The sequence below is a fragment of the Poecilia latipinna genome, unplaced genomic scaffold (assembly GCF_001443285.1).
Source record: "Poecilia latipinna isolate Pla-1442-1.1 unplaced genomic scaffold, P_latipinna-1.0 Scaffold741, whole genome shotgun sequence".
NCBI lineage: Eukaryota > Metazoa > Chordata > Actinopteri > Cyprinodontiformes > Poeciliidae > Poecilia > Poecilia latipinna.
The window spans coordinates 81,908-94,657 of NW_015113357.1; the positions used below are offsets into that span (position 1 = coordinate 81,908).

Sequence of the window (12,750 nt, forward strand, 5' to 3'; positions counted from 1 at the left end):
GATGTTACGATACTTGCGGATGAATATCGATTTTTTTTTTCTAGGAAAGAAAATATCGATATATATCGCGATATCGATATTATCCTACAGCCCTAACACACACACATGCACGCACACACACACATGCACGCACACACACACACACACCCGTGATGATCGTCTCCTCCACACCAGAGAAACGGAGGAATCCATTTTATTGTGACGACCGTCTGAACTCTGCAGAGCGCCTGAAGTTTTCTCGGTTCTGAAGTGAAACTTTAACAGATATTTTCTTTATTCAGTTTCTATTTAAACTCCATCCGTCCATCAGATGCTGGTTTACCCACTCTGCCTCCTTTGTGGCATTAATGACTGTCTCCCCCTCGTTTCCCGTGTGTGTGTGTGTGTGTGTGTGTGTGTGTGTGGTCTGACTGATGGCTGGTGTGTGTCAGGCCATGACAGGGCCTCTAAAGACGAGAGGGAGAAGAAAGGAGCGAGCCGGCCAAGACGGATGGATGCCGAGGCCACAGAGCATGCTCAGACGGGGGGTTAGAGGTCAGAGGTCAGGCTAATTTGCAGCTTGTTGAATGGAAACACGTTTCGTCTGACGGATGGGTTGGGAGACTGCTCTGGTGTTTCCACATGGATGCAGATTGTTTCGTTTTAAAACCAAACATGACGACAAGCCGGGCCTTTGGGCGGCGGCCATCTTTGGATCCCTGGTTCAGATCCAGAGCAGACGGAGCTCACATCACAGGATGGATGGAATCGCAGCCTGCTGGAGTCCAGGCAGGAGCTGATGGACATTCAACACATTTATCAGAAACAGTCTGGGGAGGGGAAGCCGCTAAAGAAGCTAGGAAAGTCCAGATCGGCCCGGTAGAAACCGACCTGGAGACACGGAGGAGAAACTTTGACAACTTTGGTGTCGGTGCTTTGAAATTAGTGATGAGATCCAGCAAGCTGCGCTAGCAGTTTAGCTTAGCACTTTAGCTTGTTGGGTTAGCTTAGCATGCAGTTCATTGCATCATGCAGTGATTTCCGCGTTGGGACAGAGTCACTCAGCATGACCTGCTGTTGCTCAGACTGATAAAATCAGTGACATGAACTCTGAACTCTTCAGTTACTACATGCTGTGATCTGGTTGGGGGGTCGGGGGAAGAGAGGTCGGCCTTGTTGCCCCCCGGGGTAACAGTCGGGGCACTCTGGGTGTGAACAACCTGAGGAGAGATTTCCTCCTGGAACCAGTTAAACCTGGAATCGTTTCCAGTTGTTCTGGATCCCTGCAGGGATTCTGGATGCAATTATTCCCAGAACCTGGTGGACTACTGTGGAAACATTCGGGACTACTGGGACATTACTGGGACATTACTGGGACCATTACTGGGACCATTACAGCAGTGCTGATCTTATCTGGAGAGTAGTTAGCAGAACCATCAGCAGCCGTTCTGTTCTTGGTTCTGGAAGCTGAGCAGCAGGTTTGTTCCTCGGGATTAGTGACTGGAAACCAGTCCCTCCCAGTACCTGCAGACTGGGAGCCGAACATGACAGAACTTCAGAACCGGACGGTATTTGCTGTGACCCTAAAGAGGCTCGTGACCCGCAGCCTCCTGAGCGCCTTCAGCTTCTGTTCCTCAGTGTGAAGGAATGGAGAAGCTCAGCATTTTAGCTTGGTGGTTTAGCTCAGTGTTTTAGCTCGGTGTTTAGCTTAGTGCTTTAGCTCGGTGTTTAGCTTAGTGTTTTAGCTCGGTGTTTAGCTTAGTGCTTTAGCTCAGTGTTTAGCTTAGCTTAGTGCTTTAGATGTTCGTCTCCGCCGCTGCTCCACTGATTCCTGACGTAGCCATGAGGCTCAGGAAGCTGCTGCTCCATTGGTCGTCCTGCTGAGTTTTTTTTCCACGGTTCATGGTGTCTCACACACACACACACACACACTGAGGTGTGTTTCTGCTCCACTCAGGAGTTTCTGAACAAATTGATTCTTGGTTCTGGTTCTGTTGCAGGTTTCTTCCTGTTAAAGGGAGTTTTTCCTCTCCACTGACGCTACTTTCACACTCTGTATGAAGTCAATGATTCATTTACTTAGAAAATGTTTAAAGTAATTTGAATAATTAATTGAACTTATTGTACTGTTTGATCAGCAGGATCAATTAGCATGTGTGTATTGATTGAATTAAAGTCACTTGTTTGTCAGGACTTTGAATTGATATTTGTTGTGCTTTTGAAAAAAACAGACGGTTCTGAAGTTGGAGGAAAGCGGATCCTGTCCTCAGTGGAACAGGATCCCGGCTGTAAGCTGGGATCTGATCTGATTCTCCTCTGAATTTGACCTGTAGTTTCTGGTGAAACTCTGACGGTTGTAAGTCAAGAAGAAGTTGACTTGCTCCGTTTCTTTCTGGACGATGGATGGACTGCTGTCTGAACCGGGCCGGTCGGCCTCCTGTCTTCCTCTGGTCCCGTCGCCCAGCAGCAGCTGCGTGTCCCTGCCGCGGCGCCGAGCCTGGAATGTTTCACGCCGCTGAGATTCTCGCTTGGACATATTTCAGGCATCAGCGTCGCAGTACAGGCAGGAAGCATCCAGAGAGCAGAGAATTAAATGCTCAACGAGACGCATCTGACCTCCAGTCTGAGCCGGTCAGAACCAGATGACTCAAATTAAAAAGCTCGGTGTCCTCGGCTCCAAAAAGCATCGTTATCTGCTGGCTCAACGGCCCACATTCCAGCCCAACACGACTCGGGTCCTCTGAAGATTCGCCTCATGTGAAACGGCTTTGAGGAAACTGGAAACTCGTGACCGGCTCGTCGTTAAGGTGCTGACTTTTCACTCTTCCCAAACAGAGTCAGGCGGTTAACGTCCAGGCCGGTTCTGCTCCAGTTGAGCGTTTCTGTCCCTGTGGGCCGGTTCAAGAACTGTGTTCCAGGATGTTTACAGCAACTACCAGCCATAGATCTACGTTACATGGTTTCAAACCGTTTGGGTTTAATGCAGCCAAACGATGTAAACCACATGACCAGCAGTACGCGGCCCGGCCGGCGCCGGTCACCCCAGAGCCGCTCAGCTAATGCTGCTGGAGATGAATCTGACCCGGTCGGACCGGGCCAGAACCGGCTGAAGCCATGCTGATGGAAAATGGCTTCAGCTCCTGCAGGGATGGTTCTGGATCCGCCTGGATGGCGACTCGTTTCCATGATGCAGTTCCTCCTACCAGAACTGCTCAGCCCCCAGGCTTTGGGTCAGAACGTAGACGGATCCAGAGCTTTACTGTCGCTCTGCTCTGTCCTCACACCACAGCAGGATCTCCATCCTGCCGTCCTTCAGGAACAAACGCCAGCTCCCTGACGGAGCTGAAGGCAGGTAGGCTGTTCTGTCCGACCCGGAGGAAACGCTCCTCCTTTTCCTGGACCCGCCTCATCAGATGGGGAGAAGCAGAACCTTCTCTAAGGAGCTCGACGCTCAGGCAGAACACCTCCAACCCGACACATCGGACGCCATCTTGTTGTGAGTCGCTCGCAGACTGCTTGTCTCCAGGAAATTTGATTGGCTGAGGAATCGGAGGGAATCATTTCCAAAGCAGTCTGTGACAGACGAGCCATCGACAATGAAGCCACAAGATTTTCCTGGAATTGACTGAAGTTTGCAGCTGTGGAGTTAAAATCCTCAACTTAGCAAAAATACAAAACGCAAGACAATATAAAACTGTTAGTGGAGACGACTCACTGGGCGAGTTCATCCTGGAACCACCGGGTTTCCATTCGATGGCGTTTCTCTGTGTGAGGTGTCTGGGGGTCTCACATCTAAGGAGATGTTCCTCCATGCTGAACGTGGCTGTCGGCTCATTGGTCACTCAGGGAAACCTTCACTGATTGGTCGAAGTTCCATGTGACAACAAATATTTCCAACGTTTGTTTGTATTTCTGTGAACAAGCTCAAAGTTTCACATGCCTAACTGTTGCTTCCTGGGTCTGATTGACTTAAATGGGACCAGAACCAAACCTGGAGCGAATCGGACCTCCATCCCAGCCAGAGTTCTGCTGAACAGGCTCCGGTCAACATCCCTCCTCACTGTGAGCCTCATTGTTTCGGTTCTCAGTCACCCAACACTGCAGCACATTATTCAGACGTAAATCTTCATAATGCCCCTTTAACCTCCATAATCACATGAAGATTAGATGAGTCATAAAACCTGAGCAGGCAGGAGACAGCCAGGCTCACGTGAAGCTCTGGGTTCTGCACAGAAACTCGTGTCAATCCAAGCAAAAGGCCAAAGTTTATTCTTGGTGTTTTTGTTTCTGAAATATTAATTTAGTTTTCAGATTTTGCTTCCCGCTCTGCTGTCTGCTGGTTCTAAATCTGCAGCTGCAGCAGTTTTCACCTGTTGACCCCTGAGCCGTGGCATTTACACACATTTACAGCCTAATTTAATGAAATCGATTCAGATTCACTGCTGAACTTGTCTGGTGCTTCAGCAGGGAAGGCCACAAGCAGACCTGCTGTTCAGCTCTGGCTGCATGAATACCCATGAGCCACCAGGAGCTGAACGCTGCAGCGTGTCGGTTCCTGTGTGCTTCATGTTCAGCATCTACGTCCCGTCAGCTTCTGCTTTCAAAATCTACATCACGACGTTTCCTTAAAATGAAGTGAAATTAGTTCTCATGAAATGTTTTAAACCAACAACGTGAGGATTAAACCTGCAGACTTTACCTGCAGGACATTTTTCAGGTTTTGCAGAGAATCATTTACCTTTCAGCTGAAAACTTGATTTGATCAAAGTAAAATATCAGCAAATGACGAGAAAATAAACTGGAACCGACGAGTTGAGTTACATGAGATTCAGCAAAACGATTCTACAGTGGAGTCCAAGGACCGAACCGGTCCACCAGAACCGAACCGGTCCACCAGAACCGAACCGGTCCACCAGAACCGAACCGGTCCACCAGAACCGACCGGTCCACCAGAACCGAACCGGTCCACCAGAACCGACAGGTCCAACAGAACCAATGGAACCGACCGGTCCACCAGAACCGACCAGTCCACCAGAACCAACAGGTCCACCAGAACCAATAGGACCAACAGAACCAACAGGTCCAATAGGACCAACAGAACCATCCACCTGCAGTAGCCACTGTCCAGCCTGAAGAGGGCAGCACTGAGACACTTTCAGGCCGAAAACTGCTGAATTATGCAAATTATATGAAAATGTCTTGATTTCTATGCAAACACAAACACAGAACACTAACGGAACAATTTAAATGATCTGCAATAAAACAGTTAACTTTGGTTTAGTCACTCTTTAAAAATGTTGAATGAAAAGAACTGAAGTGTAAAAAATCTGCAGAGCGACAGAGTCCAACCAGACTCGGCAACAAATTATTATAGATACCAGAAAATAATGTCTTTAGATGTCGATGGAACAAAAGCAGGTTTTAGCAGCTTTTTAGGGAATAATTACTTAAATTTCAGAGCAGAAAAATACTGAATGTACTTGTAATCATTTCAGTAAAATCATTTCCACTGATGGAAACAAAATACTCAGAAGTGGCTCTTATAATAACTAACAGGAGGTGAGCTAACGGCGCCTCCCAGCTGCCTGGAAGGAAAAACGTTTCATCGGTTTTCCAGCCTCATAACATTCAGGCGTCTAGTCAAAGTCAGGAGGATGAATTTCCTTCTTTCAGCTTCTCTGAGTCATTTCACTCCAGGACTGAAAGGGTTTCAGCGAATAAATCAGTTATGAGGACAGAACAGTTCACGTCAGGTTTTCAGACGCTCTGCTGTCGGCTGAGAAAACGATTCATTTTATGTCCGTCGATACCAAACTGATGTCAATGTCTTCCAACCTGAATGTTTGCTCTAGAATAATAAACTACATACTTGTATTTATCTTGGAGCCAAATGAAGGGCAGATTGTTCTCAGGTGAAGCTCTGGCTGGTCCCGACTTTCTGAAAACCCAAACTGGGAAATTTATGGCTGCGTGCTTTTATTTATTTTTTTCACAGTTTTTAAATATTTGTGGGAAGAAATAAGTTCTGATGCGTGTTCTTTAGGTTCAGCAACGTCTGGATCCGGTTGGCTGATCAGACTGAAGGAGCCGCGGCGTCCAGATCCAGAGCTTCTAGATGCGTCTCTGCTCTGAAGCCCAGGATGGAAAACATCCAGCTGCTCTTTTCAGTCTGGACCAGAGATTCATCTGGAGGCAGCAAACCCGCCATCAGTCTGGAGCTCTTACTGAAACTGACCCAGAGAAATCTTTCCACTTCAAGGGAAATACTTGACTTGTGTCACATGACCTGCAGCAGCCAATCAGGCCTGGTTTTTGGATTTGCTGCAGACTTTATTTTATTGATCTGTTTCCGTTTTGCTGCTCTGACAGTTTCAAACCGTCTGCATGTCCTCCCCCCAGGATTTGTCTGGTTTTGTCCCGTTTTCGGGTCGCCCCTCCAGCCAGGGAGAGAGAGGAGTCTGCACCTCCTCATTGGCTCACAGGCAGAGCAAAGTCCCTCCTTCCTCCTGAGGAGGAGGAGGAGCAGTGAGGGTGGAGGGACAGGCGTACAGACGTGTTGCAACAGATGGCCTGAGCAGCGGCGGCTGCACCGCTGAACTCTGGGACGGCGATAGACTGAGAGGAAGAGGAGGGAGGAAGGAAGGAGGTGTGGGAAAGTCCGATCTGAGGAAAACTTCCTCCTGCTGCTCCTCAGCAGGAAAACATGAGCAGAAGTTCTAGTGGATCCGTAGATGGGAGCAACAGCTACACAGTCTGATCTTCATCTTCCTCCTGCCGGTCCGGTGAGAGAGGAGAACACCTGCTGAAGCCCGGAGGAGCAGAGGAGGAGCTGCAGGAGGAGCAGAGGAGGAGCTGCAGGAGGCACGGCGGCAGCAGGAGGTGAGTTTCTCCTCGTTGCCCCACTTTGCTGTTTTCAGTTGTTGCTGCGTTTGTTGCTTCGTGCTGCGGAGCGTCAGCTGATCGACTGCAGGAGGAACGGAGGAGACGCCGGGCCTCCTGCAGTCCAGGGCTGTCAGGGATCATTAACACACAGAACCGGCACCAGAACCGGCATCAGACCCAGCATCAGAACCGGCACCAGAACCGGCACCAGACCAAACAATCGGAAGATGTGAGAAACGAAACGGTTTCCTGATGAAGGACGGAGAGGAAAGTTTCCTCTGCTGTGGTTTAAACCGAAACTCTGAGCTGCAAACGTTCATTTAGGGTTCAAAAGTATTCATACCCCACAATGGCTGGGAATGATGGCATGAATGTGATGAAGACTCTGGAGGGAGATGAAGATTAGGGTGATGGCACAGAGGGCCTCCTGCAGAGAAAGCAGGCGGAAAGCGGCTCAGCTGTTTGGTTTACATACGAATTGATCATTGATTTATGATCAGCTACTTGCGACAGGATTCACATTCAACCTTTCAGTTCAAAATGTGAATCAGTTTGAACTGAACTGTTCTTTAAGGTTTAAACTGCAGATCTGGTTGTTTAGAGGAAACCTGTCAGCCTTCCTGCTCAGGTCATAATATTAACAGTAATAATGTTTTTATTAATAATTCATTATTATTTACAACAAGCAGCAACTTTGTCATCTGACCTTCACAGGTCCAGATCGGCGCTACAGATGTTAGCATCTCAGATTCCTCTAGAAACTCTGAGCTGCTGCTTTCATAGTTCAAACACTAAATACATTTTAACATCTTGGTTTGACCAGAAGCCACAAAACAAGAAACATTTTCAGTTTAAAACCTGAATAACTGGATAAATTGACACATGAGCCCAGCAGCCTGATCTTCATCAGGTTGGAGCAAAAACGTTTCCAGAGTTTCTTCATTTAGAAATGTGGACGCTAACATTAGCATTAGCTGCTACATGTTTAGCATTGAGAAGCTAATTTAGGTTAGCATAGCTTTGCTGTGCTCCGGTTCTGGTTCTGGATCTGGCTCCTGTTCTGATTCAGAGCCGGACCCAGACATGGAGAATCACCCATTCAGCTTCTCTGAACCTCAGTCGTCCAGAAACCTGAACTTTGACTGAAACTTGTTGGTTTAAAGCTGCTTTAGATTAACAGGATCATCTATGATTTAATCTGAATTAAAACTTTTCATTTAGTTGTTTTATTTGAACTGCTGTGTTTTTGAAATGTTCTGTACAAATAAATTTGACTCAAAGTGGAAAAATAATGATACACGATATATCGGCAGTAACATTGGTATCAGCCGATATTGGTCAGAATTGCTGCAGTAAATTAAACCAGGCTGAAATTAACAACCAATTAATTTTGGTTATTCAAGCTAATGGGAATTATTTCCATCTTGTTGCCATTTGTTTCTTTCCAAAGGTGTGAAAACATTAGAGAATTCATATATCAGTAAATATTGATTATTGGCCCAGACAGCAGGATTATAGTCGGATATTGATATCGGCCCAGATTTTCACATCGGTGCATCCCCAGAAAGAAACCAACATAAAAGGCAAATTAAACATAACTTATCTGTTTATATTTACATTCTGTTGAACATTAGATGCTAAAACATGTTTATACTACTCTTAATAACCAATAAAATCATATTTCATGTGAATGTTTACTCTGGTATTTTAGGCGCTTTCGCACTGCGCGGAACGGAACGGTTGTGTGCGCATTGCTCTCCGGGCTGCCATCCAGCGGTGCCGGACGTCATTATTTTTAAAACTAAACAATGTGGTTTGAGTTGGTTGGTTGCTAACTGCCAATTTAATAAAGAAGAACAGTTACTACTACAACGACAACAATGGACGACATGGATTTAATTTTGCTGCTCATCAACCTCATACAATTAATTAAATTCCGCCAACAAGCTACCCTCAGAAGACAAAATGCTGAACGACTTCTACGTATTGCCAGGAGAAATACGGAAGAAAAAATTACCTCATCATTTGACCAGGTCATCGCACTACATTGAGACGAATCCATTGTTAATTAAAACTAATAATAAAAATATTGCAAAGAGCACTCTTTACAAAATATAGTAGTGAGAGCCAGCTGTCAACTTGTTACCGTCACCAAAACGGGTGAGACCAGACTGAAAAAGTGCTTATTTTCCGAGCTGCATGTTTCCAGAATGTATGAGATACATGAGTCTCAAATTTTTGGCAGCTCGTTCTTTGCGCAAAGAAATTACTCGCCTATGGTAAGCAGAAAGAACTTAATCACTCTTTTTAGCACTTCAGACCGCCAGCAGACAGGAAACCGTTCTGTTTTTAACAAGTAAAAGAGATAAAAGCTTACCTCTTTCCTGTGATTGGGCCCAGACGGCTCCCGTCCACAGTCAGGCTGAAGCGAGTCACCTTTCTTCCCCTGGTTGGTCAATTGTTCATTCAACGTCGGGTGTCACCACTTTTATTGAGGATTAGAAAGGTGGCTATACTCTTAAATATCTAAGTAAAAGAAATAATGCACAGAGACGTAGTTCTTGCTGCTAGGCCATAGACGAGCTGGAGATTTATTACACTTCCACGGATTCCTCGTTACAGTTTCTTCAGTTCAGTACAAAATCTTCATCATCATCGTCTTGTCACAAAAAATCTCTCCGAAGTCTTACCACCAACCTATTTTATACCTTCTCATCTTCATCAGAGTGTTTTGGAAAGTTTCAACCAATGGCGTGCAACTGTTGTTTTGCAGAAAGATTCAGGCACGCTTCATACTGAGTGTGTATTGGGCGACCTTTAAAATATTTTGGACCTCACGAACTCAACATCTGCTCCATTTCAGAATTGCTGAATAGAACAATTTATCTCAAATTGTTGATTTTATCTTGCACAAACAGACATCCTTTCCAGTAAATTCTGGCTCCATTTGCGCTTTGCACGCAAATGGAAGGAAAGAATTCGGTCAGGTTGACCTGGTGCGAAGCCAAAGTCTCTTTCCACAGAACCGAGGCGCCAAGGTCTTTTTTCCGCCAAACAACTCCTTAGATAGTATTTCCGCTCTTACACGTCCGTCATGAATGCTTGATTGTTATTGGTCCAAATTGGACGCTTCTTACACATGGGGGCGGGGCATCAGGGAGGGATTTCTCACGATGGCGGACAATAGAAAGTATGACAGCGGAGGAGGAACGAAAGTAAAACAAGAGCGGGACAGAGAGGTGATGAAGAAAATATCCAAGCTAACGGGGATTTTTTAAAACCTCATATCGGACATGGAACCGAACCATAATTTTTCTCCGCTTCTCAAAACGTTAGCCTAGCTAACAGCGGCTCTACGGTCCGCCAGAACCTGGAGCTGGGTCTGATCTGGTGCTTGTGGAGTCAGAGGCGGTGGAGCGTTCGGGTTCGGGTGTTCGGGCTGGCTGAGCAAGAAGCAGGGAGCTGTCAAAATATGGATGTTAATTTTAAAGCATCGGAACATCTTTACAAACATCAGAAATGATTCTTCTCCAGATCGCGCTTTGAAAGCCAGCTCCAAGCGGTGAGTACATCCCAACAGGCTGTTATCCTCCGGTCACCGCGGCTGTATTTTGTATTTTCAACGATGTTAAAAGTCAGTGATGCTTTGAAAGCATCACTGACAGCGGAGCAGGAACGAAAGTAAAAGAAGAGCGGGATAGAACAATTTTTCCAATTGTTCTATTGGAAAAATGCAATAGAACAATTTAAAAAGCATGAAAGCAGCAAAAGTAACGCGACTGCTCTGTTGCTCAATGCGATCTTTAAAAAGCGGAGCTAGCTTTAGCCTCCAGCTAGCAGCGGCGGGAGGAACTAGCAAATATGGCGACGGGCCAAATTAGCTGCGGCGCGTCCTGCCCTGACACGCAGCGACATCCGGTCATCACTGAACTAACGTTTTAACCAGGTTTGGCTGTGAGGGGGAATAACCTGTCTGAGCTTGGTAAGGAAATAAACCTGATAATTACAGAGAAAGATTCGGTTGATAAAAATTGAAAGATGGAGACGGATGAAAAAAGATAAAAATGAAGGATAAATAAATACATGTATAGGATGAATAGACAATACTGTCCAGTTCTTCTTCCTTAGGAATGTTCTGTCTAATATGTAGACATATTCAAGACGTTCAAGTACTTTAAGAATTAGTAAATGTATTTTGTTTAGTAATGGTCTTCACATTGATTACAGTTATCAACTGTTCTACAGAAAAATCGCTATTTGAAAAAGAAAGCAGCGGTGCACCAATTGCAATCTTTTGGCCGATCTTTAAAAAACCCGAATTGCTGAATTTTTTTGTGTCTGTGTGCAAAATATAGCGAAAAAGTGACTAACTAGGCAACCATAGGGTGACTTGTAAACTGAGCAAATGGAGAGTTGACCTGGAGGGCAGAACTGTCTAGTGGCCCTCTCTCATGGCTGAGCATAGGAGAACAGTGGCTAAGTTTTTAAATTTTGTAGTTGGATAATGTTGGGTATAAATTTCCCTTCTCACCCTCCGCGGGTGGTCTCTCTCTCTCTCTTTCATCCTCTGAGCTCAGGTCCTCTACCAGAGGCCTGGGAGCTTGAGGGTTCTTCTCTAGTATCTTGGCTGTGCCTAGAACTGCACATTTCTGGACTGAGATGTCTGATGTTGTTCCTGGGATCTGTTTGAGCCACTGCCCCAGTGGCTACAATACTGGGTATATATAAGTGCCTAAGCAAGTTATAAATATAATGTATATGGTGATCTAAATATCATACAGATGTACAAATATGATACAATGTACATGTCCACAGCTATGGCTGTGGTGAATGTACAGGTTGTGAATAGAAATATACAAAGGTATGTACAAGTGTATACACGGTATACAGTATTATTGTGAATATAAATAATGTTCAGACTACAATATATACAAAACTATAACTGTGGTATATACCGTATACCACAACTGTATAACCATGACCAAGTGGGGCCCGGACATTGGTTGAGGCCCACGGGCCCTCACCCTTCTAAGTCCGGGCCTGTGGACAGGAACTGGTTCTGAACTGGAGCTTCAGTCCCAAATCAGCAGCAGATTATTTACAAAAGGAACAAATTAAAATGAATAAAGAGGAAAACTCAAACTGATTAACTCCTAGGAAACGGAAATGTAATTATATAAAAAGGGGCGTAAAGTTTTTCAGACATTTTTAGTGTTTTTATCAAGAAGTAGTTTAAAGTCATATCAGTATTTTAGCTTATCTTAACTTCATTTTAGTTCATTTCATCTTGGTTTGTTATTTTATCTTTTTTTAAATTTTGCATTAGATTGTCTTAACTCGTCTTATTTTAGCTTAGCTTATATTTTAGCTTCATTTAGTCAGTTTTTGGTATCTATTGTTTTTCTTAGCTCATCTTTGGCGTGGTTTATATTAGCTTGTGTTTTATCATTTAGATTGTTTTAGCGTCTCTTAGCATGATGCTAACGCTGCATGGACCAGCTGGCTGCCTGCAGAAACAGCAGATCCTCCACAGGCAGAAATAAAACTGATGGATTGCGGCCATGTTGGTTTTTATTTTACTGTGAAGGAAAAAAAACATAAAGAAACTTTTACAGCTTTCTAATGACTCCTGGTGAAGTTAGCCAAGTTATAAATATTGGAGATGATTAACATTGAGCTCCAGCTGAAAGTCGATGAACTTGATCCTGGGAAACAATTTGGCTCTAAATAATTAGGATTATATAAGACCAGCATCTTTCCAACGTCTAGCAGGCGACGTTTGATGGAAGCAGCAGGAAATCTTCCTTCTGGTCTCAGTTTAAAGCCTCTGATGTAACATTCATGATGTGTCAGCGCGGCGATCGTCTCACTGGACAGCAGCAGAAGAAG

At 45.1% G+C, this 12,750-nt stretch overlaps 1 protein-coding gene and 1 long non-coding RNA gene across 4 annotated transcripts in view; both read left to right on the forward strand.

The window, feature by feature from the left end:
- Positions 1-2,172, forward strand: part of LOC106955507 (uncharacterized) — a 15,959-nt gene extending 13,787 nt beyond the window's left edge. Inside the window, exon 2 of the long non-coding RNA XR_001426593.1 lies at positions 432-2,172. This is a non-coding gene — a long non-coding RNA (uncharacterized LOC106955507). The remainder of the gene's footprint in view (positions 1-431) is intronic.
- Positions 2,173-6,026: 3,854 nt separating this feature from the next.
- sulf2b (sulfatase 2b) overlaps positions 6,027-12,750 on the forward strand; it is a 66,675-nt gene continuing 59,951 nt past the window's right edge. For all 3 annotated transcript variants that reach the window (XM_015045719.1, XM_015045721.1, XM_015045722.1), the window contains exon 1: positions 6,027-6,858. The gene's annotated coding sequence lies outside the window, so the exon portion shown is untranslated. The remainder of the gene's footprint in view (positions 6,859-12,750) is intronic.